The 21,923-nt window shown below is 42.8% G+C and overlaps 1 protein-coding gene across 1 annotated transcript in view; it reads left to right on the forward strand.

Annotated features, from left to right (window-relative positions):
• IGFBP3 (insulin like growth factor binding protein 3) overlaps positions 1-21,923 on the forward strand; it is a 43,661-nt gene that overhangs the window by 1,059 nt on the left and 20,679 nt on the right. The window lies entirely within an intron of this gene.

Below are 21,923 nucleotides of genomic sequence, written 5' to 3' on the forward strand. Positions count from 1 at the left end.
TTCCAACTCAGGCCCTTTCTACACTGTCCTATAATCCAGATCATCTATATCAGTGGTTCCCAACCTTCCTAATGGAGCCCCCGGTGGCGCAGTGGGTTAAACCCCTGTGTCAGCAGGACTGAAGACCAACAGGTTGCAGGTTCGAATCTGGGGAGAGGTGGATGAGCTCCCTCTACCAGCTCCAGCTCCTCAAGCGGGGACTTGAGAGAAGCCTCCCACAAGGATGATAAAACATCAAATCATCCGGGCGTCCCCTGGGCAACGTCCTTGCAGACGGCCAATTCTATCACACCAGAAGCGACTTGCAGTTTCTCAAGTCTCTCCTGACACACACACACACACACAAAAACAAAAAACTTCCTAATGCAGTGACCCCTTAATACAGTTCCACATATTGTGGTGACCCCCCAACCATAACATTATTTTCGTTGTATTGTCGAAGGCTTTCATGGCCGGAATCACTCAGTTCTTGTGGGTTTTTTCGGGCTATATGGCCATGTTCTAGAGGCATTTCTCCTGACGTTTCGCCTGCATCTATGGCAAGCATCCTCAGAGGTGAGGAGGAATGCCTCTAGAACATGGCCATATAGCCTGAAAAAAACCCACAAGAACTGAGGATTATTTTCGTTGCTACTTCATAACTGTAATTTTGCTACTGTTATGAATTGTAATGTGAATATCTGATATGCAGGAAATGTATTTTCATTCACTGGACCAAATTTGGCACAGATACCTGTATACCCAAATTTGAATACTGGTAGGGTTGGGGCGGGGGCTAATTTTGTCATTTGGGAGTTGTAGTTGCTGGGATTTATAGTTCACCTACAATCAAAGAGCATTCTGAACTCCCCCAACGACGGAATTGATCCAAACTTGGCACACAGGACTCCCCTGACCAACAGAAAACTCTAGAAGGGTTTAGTGGGCATTGACCTTGAGTTTGGGAGTTGTAGTTCACCTACATCCAGACAGCACTGTGGACTCAAACAATGATGGATTTGGACCAAACTTGGCATGAATACTCAATATACCTAAATGTGAACACTGGTGGAGTTTGGGGAAATTAAAGCTTTGTATTTGGGAGTTTTAGTTGCTGAGATTTATAGTTCACCTACAATCAAAGAGCATTCTGAACTCCAAAAATTATGAAATTGGACCAAACTTGTCACACAGAATTTCAATGACCAACAAAAAAGACTGGAGGGGCTTTGGTGGGCATTGACCTTGAGTTTGGGAATTGTAGTTCACCTACATCCAGAGAGCACTGTGGACTCAAACAATAATAGATCTGGACCAAACTTCACACAAATACCCAATATGCCCAAATATGAACACAGATGGGGGAAATAGACCTTGACATTTGGGGGTTGTAATTGCTGTGATTTATAGTTCACCTACAATCAAAGAGCATTCTGAACCCCATCAACGATTTGGTCCAAACTTTGCACAAATTCGCAATATGCCCAAATGTAAAGTGCAGTTTGGGGGAAAATAGACCTTGACATTTGGGAGTTGTAATTGTAGGGATTTATAGTTCACCTGCAATCAAAAAGCATTCTGAACTCCACCAGTGATGGAATTGAACCAAACTTGTCACACAGAATTTCCATGACCAACAGAAAAGACTGGAAGGGTTTGGTGAGCATTGGCCTTGAGTTTGAGAGTTGTAGTTCACCTACATCCATAGAGCACTGTGGACTCAAGCAATGATGGATCTAGACCAAACTTGGCATGAAAACTCAATATAGCCAAATGTGAACACTGATGGAGTTTGGTTGGAAATAGACCTTGACATTTGGGGGTTGTAGTTGCTGGGATATATAGTTCACCTACAATTAAAGAGCATTCAGAACCCTACCAATGATAGAATTCGGCCAAACTTCCCACACAGAAACCCCATGACCAACAGAAATACTGTTTTCTGATGGCCTTTGGTGACCCCTCTGACACTCCCTCGTGACCCTCCCAGGGGTCCCGACCCCCAGGTTGAGAAACGCTGATCTATATAAATAAAAATGTAATGTTAATTTGTGGGATTAACATAACTCAAAAACCACTGGACGTATTTCCGCCACATTTGACCACAAAACACCTACTAACCCAAGGAGTGACCACCACTAAAAAAAGTCATTTGGGAGTTGTAGTTGCTGGGATTTATAGTTAACCTACAATCAAAGAGCATTCTGAACTCCACCAATGATGGAATTGGACCAATATTGGCACACAGAACTCCCATGACTAACAGAAAATACTGGAAGGGTTTGGTGGGCATTGACCTTGAGTTTGGGAGTTGTAGTTCACCTACATCCAGAGAGCACTGTGGACTCAAACAATGATGGATCTGGACCAAACTTGGAACGAATATTCAATATGCCACAAATGTGAACACTGGCAGAGCATTCTGAACCCCACCAAAAATACAGTGGGATCTAACTTTCCACACAGAACCCAGATCACCAACAGAAAATACTGTGTTTTCTGATGGTCTTTGGCGACCCCTCTGACACCCTCTCGTGACCCCCCCAGAGGTCCCGACCCCCAGGTTGAGAAACACTGTTCTAGAAGCATTCTCTCCTGACGTTTCTTCTCCATCTGTGGCAAGCATCCTCAGAGGTTGTGAGGTTTTGAGGACTGGGAGCCCATTTCTTTTGTTGGCAGCGAGAACAGTCTGCAGACAGCCTTTGGCGCCCAGCAGCCTGTGAAGTTTCCAACTCAGGCCCCTTCTACACTGTCCTATAATCCAGATCAATCAATCATAATTATTTATTTATGTATTTACTAGCGGTCCCCTACCACACTTTGCTGTGGCCAGTCTGTGCATATGAGTTTTGTGTGTATATATATTTGTGTATATGTGTTTATTTGTATATATGTGTATATATGCACACACAAAACTCATATGCACAGACTAGGCCACAGCAACGCGTGGCAGGGGATGGCTAGTAAATATTTGTGTATATGTGTATATAATGAGCTCCCGGTGGTGCAGTGGGTTAAAGCGCTGAGCTGCTGAACTTGTTGACCGAAAGGTCACTGGTTCGATTCCAGGGAGCGGCATGAGCTTCCGCTGTCAGCTTTAGCTTCTGCCAACCTAGCAGTTCGAAAACATGCAAATGTGAGTAGATCAATAGGTACCGCTCCGGCGGGAAGGTAATGGCGCTCCATGCAGTCATGCCGGCCATATGACCTTGGAGGTGTCTATGGACAACGGCAGCTCTTCGGCTTAGAGATGGAGATGAGCACCAGACCCCAGAGTCAGACATGACGGGACTTAATGTCAGGGGACAACCTTTACCTTATATGTGTATATAGGTGTTTTTGTGCATGCATTGTAATGCATTTTTCAATATTTTGGATTTTTAGGTCTCTTCCACTGTGGTTTTCAGTGTTTTTATGAGTGATGGTCATCCGTTGGCCTGATAGGTGTATTGTGTCCAAATTTGGTGTCAATTCGCTCAGTGGTTTTTGAGTTATGTTAATCCCACAAACGAACATTACATTTTTATTTATATAGATTTATTTATTTTGATTCACAATCGAAAACATTGCAACTTAAAATATACAAATCCATATAAATAAAAATGTAATGCTCGTATGTGGGATTAACACCACTCAAAAACCACTGGACGAATTGACACCAAATTTGGATACAAGACACCTAACAACCCAATGTAAGTCCTTCACACATTTGGGAGTTGTAGTTGCTGGGATTTATAGTTCACCTACAATCAAAGAGCATTCTGAATCGCACCAATGATTGAATTAAACCAAACTTGGCACACAGTTTTCCCATGACCAACAGAAAATACTAGAAGGTTTGGTGGGCATTAACCTTGAGTTTGGGAGTTGTAGTTCAGCTGCATCCAAAGAGCACAGTGGGCTCAAACAATGATGGATCTGGACCAAACTTGGCACAAATACTCAATATGCCCAAATGTGAACACTGGTGGAGTTGGAGGGAAATAGACCTTGACATTTGGGACTTATAGTTGCTAGGATTTATAGTTTACCTACAATCAAAGAGCATTCTGAACTCCACCAGCTATAGAATTGGGCCAAACTTCCCACACAGAACCCCCATACCTTGAAGGGACTTGCTATCGCGAGCCTCCCTCCAGCTTCGCACGCTCTTCCTCACCCGCAGATGCGCATCATGCTGCCATGTGCCGAGTACGCCTGCTCTCTCCTCTCCCAGAAACAGCCTTCCCCTTGGCTGAGAGGCACAGTGGAGGAAGGCTTTTGGTGGGAGGATTCACAGTCTGTTTTCAGAAAGGAAGAGAAGGACAGGCGGAGAGATCTTCAGCCTTCTCTGCCAAAGGGATTCCTAAGATCATCAGAAATATATGTTTTCTGGTGGTCTTTGGTGACCCCTCTGAAACCCCCTCACAACCCCCCCAGGTGTCCCGACCCCCAGGTTGAGAAACACTGTTCTAGAACATGGCCATATAGCCTGAAAAACCTACAACAACCCAGTTTTTGCTTTGCCTCCAAGGGACTGGGATCCCGCTTCCTTCGCTTGTGGCGAGAACAGTCTCAGCAGACAGCCTGTGCTTTGGGCGCCCAGCAGCCTGGACAGTTTCCAACACTGTCCTATAATCCAGATCATCACTCATAATTATTTATTTATGCATTTATTTGTTTGTATGCCGCTTTATCTCCATACGGAGATGCAAAGCAGCTCACAATCAAAAACATTACAACTTAAAATATGGAAATACTAGCCGTCCCTTGCCACGCGTTGCTGTGGTTCAATCTGGTGATCTGGAAAATAAAGTAATGAGAAAGTGTTGGTTTCTAATATATGTTATTTCTTTATGCTTGTGGGTAAACAGTATTTGATTATGATAGGAGTAATATGCTCACTCCTAGATGTTCCTGTAACCTATCTGGCTGGAGTATTTTGAACCAGTTGGTGTTTCTGAACTTAGTACAAGGGTAGCCCAATGTACATATAATCTATATAAATAAAAGTGTAATGTTAGTTCGTGCTACTATCAGAACTCAAAAACCACTGGGGGAATTGACACCAAATTTGGACACAAGACACCTAACAGTCCAATGTATGTCCTCCACTAAAAATATATATATGATTTTGTCATTTGGGAATTGTCGTTGCTGGGATTTATAGATTACCTACAATCAAAGAGCATTCTGAACTCCACCAATGATGGAATTGGGCCAAACTTAGCACATAGGGCTCCCATGACCAACAGAAAAAACTTGAAGGGTTTGGTGGACATTGACCTTGAGTTTGGGAATTGTAGTTCACCCACATCCAGAGAGCACTGTGGACTCAAACAATGATGGATCTGGACCAAACTTGGCACAAATATTCCATATGCCCAAATATGAACACAGATGGAGTTTAAGGGAAATAGACCTTGACATTTGGGAGTTGTAGTTGCTGGGATTTATAGTTCACCTACAATCAAAGAGCATTCTGAACTCCACCAATGATGGAATTGAACCAAACATGGCATACAGGACTTCCATGACCAACAGAACACACTGGAAGGGTTTGGTGGGCATTGACCTTGAGTTTGGGAGATGTAGTTCACCTACATCCAGAGAGCACTGTGGACTCAAACAATGATGGATCTGGAGAAAACTTGACACAAAAATTCCATATGCCTAAATATGAACACAGATGGAGTTTGGAGGAAATAGACCTTGACATTTGGGATTTGTAGTTACTGGGATTTATAGTTCACTACTATTAAAGAGCATTCTGAAACCCACAAACTACAGAAATGGGGCAAACTTCCCACACGGAACCCCTATGACCAACAGAAAATACTTAAGGCCATCAAGTCCAACTCTTCACCAGGGCAAGAAAATGTCATCAGAGCCCTCCTGACAAAGAGCCATCCAGTCATAAATATAGATAGATAGATATAATTCTCACACACACACACAGATATAGTATCATAGATTTGAAAGAGACCCTTAAAGAAGGACTATGATATGTTCCATATTCAGAGTAGGCAAACCAGACACTCTCCACATCAACACCGACAAAGTAACAAGAAGAAATACTGTTTACTCACAAGCATAAAGAATTACATATATTAGAAACCAACACTTTCTCATTATTTTCCAGATCACCAGACTGGGCCACAGCAACGCATGGCAGGGGACAGCTAGTAGTACATATAATAGTACACTGCCATATAATCCAGTTCAAAGCAGATAATCTGGATTTTATATGGCAGTGTAGGAGGAGCCTGAACCTGTTCCACAGTGTCCCTATATCTCAGGATCGGATCCCAGATTATCTATTTGTCTCAAGTTATCTGGCAGTGGGGATTCATATAATCCAGTTTAAAGCAGTAATCTGGGATCAGATCCTGGGGTATAAGGCAGTGAGAAAGGAGAACACCATAGCCATAACATCTGAGACCCAAATTGGGTAAAAAATGAACAGCCCTAGCCTCAATGTAAAAAATTACAAGACAAATTTTGGTCCTGGGTTATAAATTATCATCATCATCATCATCATCATCATCATCATCTTTATTTATATCCTGCCTTTCTCTCCATGGGGACTCAAGGCGACTACCATTTATCCACACTAAACAGTTGAAAAAGTGCAATAATAATAATTAATTAAACTTTATTTATACCCCGCCTCCATCTCCCCAAGGGACTCGGAGCGGCTTACATGAGGCCAAGCCCAACAACACATCAATAAACAAGAAAACAATAACAAAAATAACAACAATACAATTATATAAATTACATATAAACATTAACATGCAAGGATTTAAAAACCTATGGCCGGGCCAAAATTTTAATAGTTAAATTTTTTAAAATAAACGCTGGGCATGAACAAGGTAGGATATATCTAATAGGAGGGTTTTAAAGAAGTGAGGGGAGCACAATCTAATGGATGGTTAAAGTGCATTTGAGGACATTTTGCTGGGAAATATTTCCTTATTATGAGAAGGCACACTGGAATAGCCACATTTTCAGGCTCCTCCTAAAGACTGCCAATGTTGGGGCATGCCTGATATCCCTGGGAAGTGAGTTCCAGAGTCAAATGCTAAAGTCAAACAACAATTAAATAAGAATAGTGTGTTAAAAAAGAATTAAAATACAGCAGATACCTTAAAATGGCCTTTTAAACTTCTATCCCCCAATCCCACCCTCCCCTTTCCCTTCCCCTTCCCCAGAAATCTGTTGGCAATGGAAGGTTCGAATACGGGGAGAGCGTGGATGAGCTCCGCCTGTCAGCTCCAGCTCCTCATGCGGGGACATGAGAGAAGCCTCCCACAAGGATGGTAAAAGATCAAAACATCCTGGCATCCCCTGGGCAATGTCCTTGCAGACGGCCAAATCTCTCACACCAGTAACGACTTACAGTTTCTCAAGTCGCTCCTGACAAAAAAAGGGAAAAGTTTATTAAACTGCAAAAACTTGTTTTTTGCGGGACATCCCACAGCACATTTTGCTCTAGTTTTTCAATGAATATATCATCCAGACTCAACCAATTCAACATAGTTTGTGGCCACCCCCAAAATGAAGTCTCTGGAATGTAACAACTGCTTTCAAAGTAAGCACCACATAATTAAACAGAAAATAACACTTTCAAATCACTTTTCAAATTTCATTACATAGTGTTATAGTTAGCAATGGGAAAGAGGGGAGGAGGGAAATGTCCTGTCATGTCCACAGCTTCTCCATCCATTTCAATGGCCCTTTGAAAGCAGCCATAAAGCAGATGTGGTTTCTCATTGTTGTTGTGCAACCTGCCAACACATGCAGCAACACACGAACATGTCACCACACACAGTTTGGAAAGCTCCAGTCTAACTCTGCAGATGGATAGATTAGCATCTTCAGTGAGTGTGCATGCAAGTACGTGTCAAAATTGCCTAATATAATTGGCTCCTTTGATTTGTTGTACTTATGGCTTTGTGGTAGTTATGTTGAGTATAACAACTTACGTATTTTCAAAAGCCTATCTAAAGTATGGGGTGCAACTCAGGCCATCCGTGAGTTAGAAACATCTGACTTACAAATGACTCAAAGTTAAAAACCAGTGTGAGACAACAGCAAGTGAGAGAAATCTATCCTTAGGAAGGGAAATTCATTTCTGAAAGAGTGATCATGGGAGAAAAGTGTTTCTGCTGAAGTTTTATCACCAATCCTTGTTTCCACAAGTTTTTCAAAATCCAGAATCGTCATAGTCATTTTCATAGTCCATATAGTTACCCAAAGGCCTGGTCCCACATACAATTTTTTTTATTTTTTTTATTTAGAACTCTAGAGAGGGACTCAGGCCGGTTTACGATTCAAAAACAGTAGTTTAAAACATCACACCATATAACACATTAATACATAAAATACATTAAAAGCAATCATATAATTACATAAAGCCAAGTCGTCCAAAAGATATCACAATTCATTACCATCCATCTGTGTGGCCAGAAGTTCTTGACTCACTCATCAAATGCTAAATTCCAGAGCCAAGTTTTCACAATTTTCTAAAAGTCAGGAGAGAAGGGGCAGTTCTAATCTCCAGTGGGAGAGAGTTCCAGAGCAGAGGGGCCACCACTGAGAAGGCCCTGTCCCTTGTCCCCACCAGATGCACTTGCGAGGATGGTGGGACCGAGAGCAGGCCCCCCCCCCCATAAGATTTTAATAACCCTGATGGTTCATAGGAGAGAACCCATTCGGACAGGTAAATTGGGCCGGAGTCGTTTAGGGATTTATAGGTCAACACCAGCCCATTGAATTGTGCTCGGAGGCTAATTGGCAGCCAGTGGAGCTGGCGCAACAGAGGAGTAGTATGCTCCCTGTACCCCGCTCCTGTTAGTAATCTGGCTGCTGCTCGTTGGACTAGTTGAAGCTTCCAGGCAGTCTTCAGAGGCAACCCCACATAGAGAGCATTGGCAGTAGTCTCTACGGGATATAACCAGAGCGTGGACCACCGTGGCCAAGTCAGACTTCCCAAGGTACGGGCGCAGCTGGCGCACAAGTTTTAATTGTGCAAAAGCTCCCCTGACCACCACCGAGACCTGGGGTTCCAGGCTCAGCGATGAGTCCAGGATCACTCCCAAACTGCGAACCTGCGCCTTCAGGGGGAGTGTAACCCCGTCGAGCACAGGCTGTAACCCTATGCCCTGTTTGGCCTTTCGACTGACCAGGAGTACCTCTGTTTTGTCTGGATTTAGTTTCAAACTGTTGTCCCTCATCCAGTCCGTTACAGCAGCCAAGCACCGGTTCAGGACTTGAACAGTCTCCTCAGTAGCAGGTGGAAAGGAGTAACAGAGTTGGACATCATTTGCGTACAGATAACACCGAACCCTGAAACTCCGGATGATCTCTCCCAATGGCTTCATGTATATGTTAAACAACATAGGGGACAGTACTGAACCCTGCGGGACTCCACAGTACAATGTCCGTGGGGTTGAGGAGGAGTCCACTAGGAGTATCCTTCTTGGAGCAACCCTCTAGGCCCATTCCCACAAGGCGTCCCAGAAGGATACCGTGATCGACAGTATCGAAGGCCAATGAGAGGTCCAGCAGAACCAACAGGGACATACTCCCCCTGTCCAGTTTCCGGCGAAGATCATCCACTAAGGTGACCAAGGCTGTCTCAGTACCATGTCCCAGCCTAAAGCCAGACTGCGTCAGATCCAGATAATATGTGTCTAACAAGAAATCCTGGAGTTGCGAGGCCACCACACATTCCAGGACTATGCCCAAATAGGGAAGATTGGAAACTGACCGATAGTTGACGAATTGAGTGGGGTCCAGTGATGGCTTTTTCAACAGCTGTTTTATAATAGCTTGTTTTAAGCTGGTTGGAATGTTGCCTTTTTAACTTCTTTCTAAAGCTGAGGAGGGATGAAGACAGTCTAATTTCCCTGGGGAGTGAATTCCACAGGCGGGGGGCCACCACCGAGAAGGCCCTGTGCCTCGTCCCCACCAAGCACGTTTGTGATAGAGATGGGGCAGAGAGCAGGGCCTCCCCAGAAGATCTTAAGATCCTAGATGGGACGTGGAAGGAGATACGTTCAGACAGGCACACTGGTCAGGAACTGTATAGGGTTTTATAGGTCAAGACCAGCACTTTGAATTGTGCTCGGAACTGGATCGGCAGCCAGTGGAGCTGACATAGCAGGGGGGTGGTACGCTCCCTATATGATGCTCCAGTGAGTAGTCTAGCTTCCGCCCGTTGGACTAGTTGCAGTTTCCAAACAGTCTTCAAAGGCAACCCTACATAGAGCGTGTTGCAGTAATCTATTCGGGATGTAACAAGAGCGTGGACCACTGGCCAGATCAGACTTCCCAAGGTGCGGGCACAGCTGGCGCACAATTTTTAATTGTGCAAAAGCTCTCCTGGCCACCACCGAGACCTGTTGAGTTGTTTCCTATTTCAGAAGCAGTTGCAGCAGTTTACACTGCCGTGCTACATGGACAGGGGATGGAACCTACTTTGCCTTGTTGTTCTGGGATTTGCAGTGCTTGGTGCCTGAAGCAATGCTAGTTGGAGACACTGACAATTGAAGAAGAGAAGGTTGAAAGAGAGGGAACAATTTCTCCTTCCCCTCTTCCCCTCTTTCCCATTGCTTCATTGCTCTGGCTATCATCATTACATGCAGTGAACAGTGACCAGTGGGCACCACAAAGCCTAGAACAACAGAGGTCAGAAGTCCAGTGGCACTAAACTGGTTCAGTTGCTGCGGGGCTGTGCAGACATCATCCATCTCTTGAACTGGCTCAGCATCACCATTTGTGGTCCATGTAGATGTGCCCTCCAGCTCCATCCCTGTTGAAATATTTAAAGAGGGTGGTTGTTGTTGTTCATTCGTTCAGTCGTTTCTGACTCTTTGTGACTTTATGGACCAGTCCACGCTAGAGCTCCCTGTCGGTCGTCACCACCCCCAGCTCCTTCAAGGTCAATCCAGTCACTTCAAGGATACCATCCATCTTGCCCTTGGTCGGCCCCTCTTCCATTTTCCTTTCATTTTCCCCAGCATAATTATCTTCTCTAAGCTTTCCTTTCTTCTCATGATGTGGCCAAAGTACCTCATCTTGGCCTCTACTATTCTTCCCTCCAATGAGGGTGGACCTGAGCTGAAACAACAGCTCCACCAGCTCATTGAAAAAAAACTGTGGGTGACCAAGAAGATCTCATCAGACTTCAAGGATGTCACTATTATTACTCTTTTCAAAAAGGGGGAAAGAACAGACTGTGGAAACTATTGAGGTATCTCTGCTGGGAAAATCTTCATAAGAATCCTCACAAACCGCCTTCTGCCTATCTCAGAAGACATCCACCCTGAATCCCAGAACAGCTTCTGCTTCTCCAGAGGAACAGTAGATATGATCTTCCCTGCATAACAGCTCCAAGAAAAATGAAGGGAACAAAATCAACCTCTGTACATGGCATTCATTGACTATGCAAAGGCATTCGACACCCTTAATCACAATGTTCTCTTATAAATCAGATGCCCTTATAAATTTGTGAACATCCTGCTGCTCCCCCATGATGACGTGATGGCAACAGTCTTGGACAGCAGTGGCTCCCAAAGTGACCCATTTAAGGTGGAATGATTGAGTCCTTATCCACCACCTATGTGCCAGTCTGTGACTAGGGGCTTCCAGATTTCAGAGTCCTGCCCCCGTCACCACTCGCTGATCTCCATGGGACTTTGGTTGGTGTGTTTTTATTTTTCTTGGAAGATGCCTGTGTGTGATTTTTTTAATGCGTGGAGGTTAGTGCACAGCTGATCAACACACAGTCTTCACACAGTGAGGTTCCATGGGTGGCATAGTTAACACAAAGACCATGACTTCTCAATCTGTTGCAGTCTTCTTCCGCCTTCCCAGCCATTGTAACACGTAACATGTTATTCTCCACCTGCTCCGCCGTTGAGGTCTTTGGACCTTCGGACTGTGCTGGGTCTGGAACCTCCCCCACGGCCACTCGTTGTGTCCACAGGTTCATTGTAACATGCAAGCCCCCTCACCACAACAAGATGACAGTCCATAAAGGAGGCAATCAGGTGGAATCAGGTGCCAAACAAGGAGGTGTTACTTCCTCAACTTCCTTTTCCATTTATTGTCGAAGGCTTTCATGGCCGGAATCACTAGGTTGTTGTAGGTTTTTTCGGGCCATATGGCCATAGGACAGTGTAGAAAGGGCCTGAGTTGGAAACTGCCCAGGCTGCTGGGCACCCAAAGCACAGGCTGTCTGCAGGCTCCCAGTCCCTTGTAGGCAAAGCAAAAACTGGGTTGTTGTGAGGTCACTACCTCTGAGGATGCTTGCCATAGATGCAGGCGAAATGTCAGGAGAGAATGCCTCTAGACCATGGCCATATAGCCCGAAAAAACCTACAACAACCCAGTTTATTTTCCATGTTCATAGCTATGATTCTGCACCTTGTTGATGGTAAACTTCCCACTGGTGTGGAAATCACCTGTTGGACAAGTAGAAAAGCCATTTAACCTCAGTAGGCTGAAAGCCAAAACCAAGGTCACAGCAATGTCTGTTATAGAATCAATATGCTGATGATAATGTAGTCTCTGCTCATTCAAAAAGAAGATCTACAACCCCTCTTTGCATACGAAAAGCTTGGCTTGTCACTGAACATCAAAAAAACCAAAGTGCCAGCAGGCATCAACCAATCCCTCTGCAATGCCAGAAATTCAGCTTAATGTTGTAACATTAGAAAACATTTACCATTTCCATTATCTTGGCAGCCACCTCTCTACAAAAGTCAGTATTGACACTGAAATACCAAAATTGCCTAAGCTCTGCGAGTGCAACATTTTTCCAAATGAAGCAGAGAGTGTTTGATGATCGGGACATTTGTAGGGATACCAAGATGCTTGTTTATAAAGCTATTGTCCTCCCAACCAGGTTAAATTCCTGCGAAACGTGGACTGTCTATAACAGGGGTCCTCAAACTTTTCAAACAAAGGGTCAGGTCACAGTCCCTCAAACTGTTGGAGGGCCGGATTATAATTTCAAAAAAAAAAAAAAAGAATGAATTCCTATGCACACTGCACATATCTTATTTGTAGTGCAAAAAACCACTTAAAAACAATACAATAATTAAAATGAAGGACAATTTTAACAAATATAAACGTATTAGTATTTCAATGGGAAGTGTGGGCCTGCTTTTGGCTGATGAGATAGGATTGTTGTTGTTGTTGTTGTTGTTGTTGTTGTTGTTGTTGTATGCTTTCAAGTCATTTCAGATTTAGGTTGACCCTGAGTGAGGGCTGGGTAAATTACCTTGGAGGGCCATATCCAACCCCCCGGGCCATAGTTTGAGGACCCCTGGTCTATAAACTCCACTCTCAACTTCTGGAATGATTCCATCAGCGTTGTCTCTGAAAAATCCTGCAAATCACTTGGCAAGACAGACAAATGTCAGTGTTCTGGAAGAAGCAAAGACCACTAGCATTTATCCTTTGCTATCAACTTCGCTGGACTGACCACGTTCGAATGCCCGATCACCAACTCCCAAAACAGTTATTTTATTTTCAATTCAAGAACGGAAAACAGACTATTGGTGGACAGCAAAAGAGATATAAAGATGAGCTTAAAGCTAACCTTAAAAACGGTAGCATAGACACTAAAACTGGGAAGCCTTGAGTGTTCTAACTCGGCAAAAGGGAGAAATGGTCAAGCCAATCCTTATCGGGACTGCCTCCCATCTGGAAGCTATTTATTTATTTATTTATTTATTTATTTTATTTATTTACAGCTTTTATATTCCACCCTTCTCACCCCGCTGGGGACTCAGGATGGATTACAGTGTACACATATATGGCAAACATTCAATGCCAGTTTTTGACATACAGACATATACAGACATACACAGAGGCTATTTAACTTTTTCTGGCCACCAGGGGAGCTGTCGCTTTCATCGTCCATCTGTGACGCTGATGAAGCACTTCCGCATTCCCCGCATGCTTCCCCGCTGGAATGCTTTGCTGGAGTCTTCTTTATGGCCTCATAAATCAGTTAATTTAGCCTCCCCACACTTTTAAGGTGGTACCTAATTTTCCTATTTGACAGATGCAACTGTCTTTCGGGTTGCAAAGGTCGACAACAGGCTACACACAATTGGTTCGAAACCCACTCAACCCGGGCTGGCTTCGAACTCATGACCTTTTGGTCAGAGTGATCTTAATGTTAAAGTTGATGTCCTCACTGTGAAAAAACATGCAAATCTCAACAGTCACCTATGGTCCCACCGGCAAGGCTCTACACTTGGAAGGCAATCATACCCAGCCACGAGTGATAGCCTATGATGATATGAGATGTGTCGCTAGTCAAGTGTATTTATTTACCAGTTGGGAGGAAGATTGTGAAATCATATATATGAGCAGAAAGTTGAGTGGGCATATGATTGCTGTGCTGACTCTATATTCAATGCTGGGCTATATTCTAAATTTTTGACCCTGAGATATATTCCAAAGTGGTAGCCAGGTGAGTCCATTGTAGCATTTCTAGTAAAATTCACTTTTTAGTCTTGAAGAGTGAAAAATCAAGCTGGACTCTCTTCTTCCATTAGAAGGTATGGAGGGTTTTACCTTGGATGTAAATATGTAAGACTATCTTACCATATTTAGGAGATAAAGTACTACTGATGGTCAAAAGTGGGTTGAGGAGTGGAATAATCCAGCCTAATCAGCATTGCTTGTATGTACCCATCCTTCCTTCTCAGAGCAGGCCAGCAGGGGCACTTTAAGTGATAGATGGATGGAGGATACATTGCTGCTTAAAATATATTGAGATTTTTTTTTGTTTTAAATAGAAATTGAGCAAAAATCAGCATAGAGTAGTAGTTTCAAAACTTGAGTTTCCAGAGGTAAATTTCAGAAGCATCAGCACTGTGGTTAAATGATCTAAATGGCTTGCGGTTAAGAACTACTAGCACAGAATGGCAAGTATAGCACACAACGTTGTCTATCATACTGGATGTGTTTTCAAATGAAATCTTGTAATTTATTAGGAGCTTTCCTCAATCTTCTTGTATTGTTCAATAATGACAGATAACATTTCCTGGAAATTCCTCCTTTGGAATGCTCAAGTTCCCTTCGGATTTTATTTATTTAGAACAGTTACACATCCCTTCAATCAAAAAGGCACATTATTAATTTGACAGGTTTCAAATTTACAATACTAATAAAATAGGTACTGTCCGATTATCTGGGTGGAGGCCACAAGAGGGCAATAGAGAGAGAGAGAGAATTTATTTATTTTATTTATTTATTTACAGCTTTTATATTCCGCCCTTCTCACCCCGCAGGGGACTCAGGGCAGATTACAGTGTACACATATATGGCAAACATTCAATGCCAATTTTTGACATACAAACATATACACAGAGGCTATTTAACTTTTTCTGGCTGCCAGGGGAGCTGTCGCTTTCATCGTCCATCTGCGACGCTGATGAAGCACTTCCGCATTCCCCACATGCTTCCCCGCTGGAATGCTTTGCTGGAGTCTTCTTTATGGCCACATAAATCAGTTAATTTAGCCTCCCCACACTTTTAAGGTGGTACCTAATTTTCCTACTTGAAAGATGCAACTGTCTTTCGGGTTGCAAAGGTCGACAACAGGCTACACGCAATTGGTTGGAAACCCACTCCAACCTAGGCTGGCTTCGAACTCATGACCTTTTGGTCAGGGTGATCTTAATGCAGCTGAAACTCAGCCAGCTGCGCCACAATCCCGGTGAAGACTAGATGGAGGGGGGAGCTGAAGGAGGAAAACCATGTCCCCCATTTTCGCTCCCTACATCATAAACGAGAGTTGTTTCCACAATGGATACATGGGTGCTGGTGGTGGAGGGGGATAGCAGGAAAACAGGGGGAAATGGTTTTCCTCCTTCAACCCACCCTCCACCCCCATAAAATAAACTATTCTTCACTCTCTAGTGCCCCTTGTGGCCTGCACCGGATATTAGAACAGTAACATAAAGTACAATACACAAAGAAAAAGTGGGGAATTAAGGACAGCAAATGCTGGTAGTGGCTGCTCTTCTCTCCCTCAGAGAGAAGCCTACACCTTACCAGTTGACTTTAGTCAAGTTGCCAGCCTAATCAAAGTAGTTGTTAAGTGGATTTTTTTTTGCTTTGAGCATCAGAAAGGAAGGGTGGCATACAAATGTGAAAAACCAGCAAATAAAATAGCAGAATGTGTTTCACCTCTTATCCATTTAAGGGTCCATTCTAACTAGAAGAGGGAGGAAGAATGGGTCGATTGTTCGCCGCTTTCAGGGACATGTGTTTTTGGCATTAAAGTACAATATCAAGAAATTTATATAGGTAGCAGAATTGCACTCATTCATTTCTTTGTCACATTCAGTTCAAAGATACCATGAACATGATCAGGCTAAACAAAACACATCCCCGGCCAAAAAATCTCAAAAAGTTTAGCAGTATTTTTATTTATTTATTTATTTATTTCATGCACTCTTACTCCGCCTTTCTCCCACTGAAGGGGGACTCAGGATGGCCTCACACAAGCACCATATGATGCTGTCAAAAAGTAAACAATTCGAAGTGCAATTAAAGCATTAAAAACCATTAAAACATTAAAAATCATTAAAACACATTATACAGTTTATTAGACAGTAGATTATACATGCTGGTAAAACCAACTCCAAGTCTAGGCAGATTCAATGTCATAAATATCCTAAGTCTTTTTTCCAGTTGCTGCTATCCGATTAATCAAATGCCTGGTCCCAGAGCCAAGTCTTCACTTGTATACTAAAGGACAGGAGGGAGGTAGCCAACCTGATGTCCCTAGGAAGAGAGTTACACAGATTTGGGGGGGGGGGGCACTGCCGAGAAGGTCCTGTCTCCCGTCCCCACCAACTGTGTTTGCAATAATGGTGGGATCGAGAGCAGGGCCTCTCCTGAAAATCTTAAACTTTGTGATGGTTTGTGGGATGAGATAAGTCCGGACAGGTAGTCTGGTCCAGAACTGTTTAGAGCAGTGGTTCTCAACCTGGGGTCCCCAGATGTTTTTGGCCTACAATTCCCAGAAATCCCAGTCAGTTTATAATAATAATAATAATAATAATAATAATAAACCTTTATTTATACCCCGCTACCATCTCCCGCAGGACTCAGTGTGGCTTACAAGAGGCCGAGCCCAAATACATCAATAAGACACAACAACAACAATACAGCAATAAATAACTCATAACAGAGCAAAACAATAACAATAATATTGCTTCGGCAGCACATATACTAAAAATGGAACAATAATATCACGACGCATTTAAAACCTGTGGCAGGGCCAAATGTAATGATTAAAATTTTAAAATGCTGGGCATGTTCAAGAGAAATAGGATGGATAATTTAGGAATAGATGGGCATGCAGACAATTCTTATCTCTCGTAAAGTGCATTTGGGACCTATTGCTTGGGATTCCTTATTCTGGGAAGGCACACTGGAACATCCAGTGTGCCTTCTAAAGACTGTCAACGTTGGGGCGTGTCTGATGTCCTCGGGGAGGGAGTTCCAGAGTCGTGGAGCCACCACCGAGAAGGCCCTGTCCCTCATCCCCACCAGTCACGCTTGCGATGCAGGTGGGATCGTGAGCAGGGCTTCTCCAGATAACGAAGAGATTGTGTGGGTTCGTATATGGAAATGCGGTCATGCAGGTAGATGGGTCCCAAACCATTTAGGGCTTTGTAGGTAAGCACCTGCACCTTGAATTGGGCCCGGAAAATGAACGGCAGCCAATGGAGCTCCTTGAACAGGAGGGTTAAGATTTCTGGAAGTTGAAGGCCAAAAACATCTGGGACCCCAGGTTGGGAACCACTGGTTTAGAGCTTTAAAAGTTAAAACCAGCACTATGAATTGTGCTCAGAAGCTGATCGGCAGCCAGTGGAGTTGGCGTAACAAAGGAGTTGTATGTTACCTGTACGTCGCTCTGGTGAGCAATCTGGCTACCGACCATTGGACTAATGGAAGCTTCTGGGCAGTCTTCAAAGGCAGCCCCCAGTAGAGTGCGTTGCAGTAGTCTATTCGGGATGTAACAGGAGCATGAACCACCATGGCCAAGTCAGACTTCTCAAGGAATGGGCGCAGCTGGTGCACAAGTTTTAAAGTTGTGCGAAAGCTCTCCCGGCCACTGCTGAGACCTGTGATATCTTGACATATGAGTTGAATTCGTTCTGTGGCCAAACTTGTAACTCAATTTTCTTGTATGTCAATGCAAATTTACTCATTGAAATGCTATTAGTCCTTTCCAGAGCTTGGTTACAGAACAAATTAAACCCCTTTGTCAAGGCTCCATAGGGTTTGGGGGCTTCAGCCAACCTTCCTTCCCTGAGAGGGTTCTTCTCGGCCTCCCCACCATTGTCTGCCCTTCAGAGGCAGAGATGGAGAGGGACATTGGCATCCAAGGGAGGGACATTGGCACCCAATGTGCCTCCCTTCCCATGAGCTTGGCCTGCCGTCGAGGCTGTCTCCAGCTTATCTCACTGCTGTGGAGGCTCCCCTTGAGCTCCCTTGCCGGCCTTGCATGGCCTGCTCTGGGTCCAAGCAACAGCAGAGTCCTTTGGTGGGCTAATGGAGTGGTCAACACTCTGTCAGTTCTCTCTCAGTCTTTTGGCATGGCCGTCATCTTGGAAAAGGCTCGTAACTTAGCTTTGTCTCAGAAGTTGAATAAAAAAATGGATGAGTGATGACTCATAACTCGAAAATGTTAGTATAATTTTGTATAGCACCATTCACAATAATTTTGAAAATAAAAAAGGCAAAAAAGAGAACTTTTCTTCAATGGCAAGTTTGTTGCCATGTACTGTTTTGAATTAAATGTTAGTGTCAATGTTTTGATAGAATTTTGGTTGACCTTTGCTTGATAGTTGTGTATTCCCTGTTGATTGCTTAATAGTTGCGCATTCCTGGTGTTGTTGCCACAGGTGGCCTTTTGCTGAAGTGCAAACATTCACTGACTTTGGGGGATAGAACTTTTAAAAAATCACGAAGGAACTGCAACCAGCTGCAGTTATATTAGAAAATGGGTATAGGACAAATATATGCATTTTAGGTATATAGAAAGAAATACTGTGCTTGCCCTACATGTGAAAATAAGTTGTCAATGGAGGAGATGGTTTTTTAAACTCTCAAGGAAAAAATCATAAACATAATGTTTCATTTTTGGATCAGCATTAACAGTTCTAAAGTTGAGATATACATATAGATCTATATAAATAAAAATGTAATGTTCGTTTGTGGGATTAACATAACTCAGAAACCACTGGACGAATTGACACGAAATTATGACACAATACACCTAATAGTCCAACGAGTGTTCATCACCCCTAAAAATACATTAAAAAACCCTAGAAGAACAGACTTAACCCCCCCCCCAACACTATATATATATATATATATATATATATATATATATGCGCGCATGCACGCACACACATACACACACATACACACAGACACACACATACATATACACACACATACATACACTCATATACATATGCACACACCTATCTATCTATATACATACTAGCCGTCTCCTGCCACACATTCCTGTGGCCCACATGGGGGTTCTGTGTGGGATGCATGGCCCAATTCTATCATTGGTGGTGTTCAGAATGCTCTGTGATTGTAGGTGAACTATACATCCCAGCAACTACAACTCCTAAATGTCAATATTTATTTTCCCCAAACCTCACCAGTGTTCATATTTGGGTATATTGGGTATTCGTGTAGAGTTTGGTCCAGATCCATCATTGTTTGAGTCCACAGTGCTCTCTGGATGTAGGTGAACTACAACTCCCAAACTCAAGGTCAATGCCCACCAAACCCTTCTAGTGTTTTCTATTGGTCATGGGAGTTCTGTGCGCCTCGTTTGATTCAATTCCATCATTGGTGAAGTTCAGAATGTTCTTTGATTGTAGGTGAACTGTAAATCCCAGCAACTACAACTCCCATATGACAAAATCATTTTTTTTTTAGTGAAGGACATACATTGGGTTGTTAGGTGTCTTGTGTCCAAATTTGGTGTCAATCGTCCAGTGGTTTTTGAGTTCTGTTAATCCCACAAATGAACATTACATTTTTATTTATATAGTTATACACCCAAGCACACACAAATATACACACACATACATCTACATACACACACACAAATATACACATGCACGCATACATACACATATATAAACACAAATATGCATAGAGACATGCACACACATATACACAATATACATATACACATATAAACACACAAACACACATATATACATATCTACACACACACACATGCACACACATATATGCACCCATATACACAAACACACATATATACACAGATACATAAATAAATATATATACACACACAAAACACATATATACAGACTGGGCCACAGCAATGCATGGCAGGGGACAGCTAGTATAGATATATAAATGTAATGTTCATTTGCTGGATTAACATAACTCAAAAACCACTGGATTTGTTGACAACAAATTTGGATATAATACATCTATCAGGGCAACGAGTGATCATCACTCATAAACACACTGAAAAACACAGCAGAAGAGACTTAAAAAGTAAAAAAAAACAACAACATTACAACACATGCGCAAAACCACATATATATACGCAAACACACAAATACACAAATATATACACACACATATATACACACACAAAACACATATACTCGGACTGGGCCACAGCAACGCGTGGCAGGGGATGGCTAGTGTGTGTGTGTGTGTGTGTATACATATATATATATATATAATCTATATAAATAAAAATGTAATCTTCGTTTGTGGGATTAACATAACTCAAAAACCACTGGATGAATTGACACCAAATTTGGCCACAAGGCACCTACTAACTCAAGGAGTGACCATCACACAAAACAATTGATTTTGTCATTTGGGAGTTGTAGTTGCTAGGATTTATAGTTTCCTTACAATCAAAGAGCATTCTGAACTCCACCAATGATGGAATTGAACCCAACGTGGCACACAGAACTCCCATGACCAACAGAAAACACTGGAAGGGCTTGGTGGGCAATGATCTTGAGTTTGGGAGTTGTAGTTCACCTACATCCAGAGAGCATTGTCGACTCAAACAATGATGGATCTGGACCAAACTTGGCACAAATATTCCATATGCCCAAATATGAACACAGATGAGTTTGGGGGAAATGGACCTTGACATTTGGGAGTTGTAGTTACTGGGATTTATAGTTCACTTACAATCAAAGAGCATTCTGAACTCCACCAATGATGGAATTGAACCAAACGTGGCACACAGGACTCCCATGACCAACAGAAAACACTGGAAGGGTTTGGTGGGTATTGACCTTGAGTTCAGGAGTTGTAGTTCACCTACATCCAGATAGCAAACAATGATGGATCTGGACCAAACTTGGCACGAACAGTGAAAATAAAGACAGAAGCAGATATGTTTCCGCCTATAATAAATACACATGTTTTTGCAGTTAGTTTTATGAAATAGATATTAATTAAGTCAGTTAAAAGCCAGGGATAAATTGTTTGTTTTATTTATTTGTAAAGTTAATAACAAATTCTTGATTCGTGTCCAGCAATGAATAAGCCATAGCTTAGATGTGCCCTCTCCCGGTGACAGATAGAAATGCTTCTTTAAATACAGGGAAGGCAATTTGCTAGGTTTTAGTGGTTTAAAAATTACGACTAGGAAAACAAGTCAATTTAGAACTTATAGGACAGTTTTCAAATATCTAAATATAAATGTAAAATACACAAGCCTTACAAGCCAATAATAACGCTGGAATGATAGGTTGAAAAGTCAGTAGGTCTCTTCAGTTTTGAGAACACTGACCTCTTTCTGTTCAGGAAATAGATTCTGCTGTCTATATGATACTGAGGCTGCCGTCTTCAAACCACTTGCTTCAAAATAGTACCATTGACTTCAT

Source organism: Anolis sagrei, chromosome 6, assembly GCF_037176765.1.
Source record: "Anolis sagrei isolate rAnoSag1 chromosome 6, rAnoSag1.mat, whole genome shotgun sequence".
Classification (NCBI taxonomy): Eukaryota; Metazoa; Chordata; class Lepidosauria; order Squamata; family Dactyloidae; genus Anolis; species Anolis sagrei.